This window comes from Tamandua tetradactyla, chromosome 13, assembly GCF_023851605.1.
Source record: "Tamandua tetradactyla isolate mTamTet1 chromosome 13, mTamTet1.pri, whole genome shotgun sequence".
Lineage (NCBI taxonomy): Eukaryota > Metazoa > Chordata > Mammalia > Pilosa > Myrmecophagidae > Tamandua > Tamandua tetradactyla.
The window spans coordinates 4,077,445-4,078,122 of NC_135339.1; the positions used below are offsets into that span (position 1 = coordinate 4,077,445).

The 678-nt window shown below is 36.6% G+C and overlaps 1 pseudogene; it reads right to left on the reverse strand.

The window, feature by feature from the left end:
• Positions 1-272: 272 nt before the first annotated feature.
• Positions 273-373, reverse strand: LOC143654669 (U6 spliceosomal RNA; annotated as a pseudogene).
• Positions 374-678: the final 305 nt, after the last annotated feature.

Below are 678 nucleotides of genomic sequence, written 5' to 3' on the forward strand. Positions count from 1 at the left end.
AGTGGCTAACAATGTCATCACATAGTTGCTTATTCATTACAGTGGTCATTTTTAGAACATTTGCACCACTCCAGAAAAATAAATAAAAAGAAAAAACTCATACATACCTTATCTCTCACCTCTCCCTCAATTGACCACTAGTATTTCAAGCTACCCAACTTATTTTGCCACTTATCCCCACTATTATTTACTTTTTACCCATTTTTTTTACTCATCTATCCATACCCTAGATAAAAGGAGCATCACACACAAGGTTTTCACAATCACACAGTAAAAATATGCTTCAGGATTTTGCCTGTCACCCTTTGCAGGGGCCAAGCTCATCTTCTCTGTTTCATTCCAGTTTTAGTATATGTGCTGCTGAAGTGATCATAACCTTTGTTTTTAATATTTTTAAAACAAAACAATAAATATCTCCATCAGTTCTGAAATAGATGCTTTACATATGTCAATAAGTGCATAGCAAAGCTTCACATTGTCCCTTTAATTTAAGTTACTCATTATGAAGCAGAGCTTTGGAATTTGGCTGCAGTGGCTTTATAAGTTGAGCTAATCATCTCAGCTTGCTGACGGTCTTTGGGAATCTTGTGTGGGTTTTCTCTTTCAAAGACAATGCAATCCTGGCCTTCAGGTGAGTTTCAGTGAGAAGCTTCCCAATTCCTGGCTTTACCTACAAGT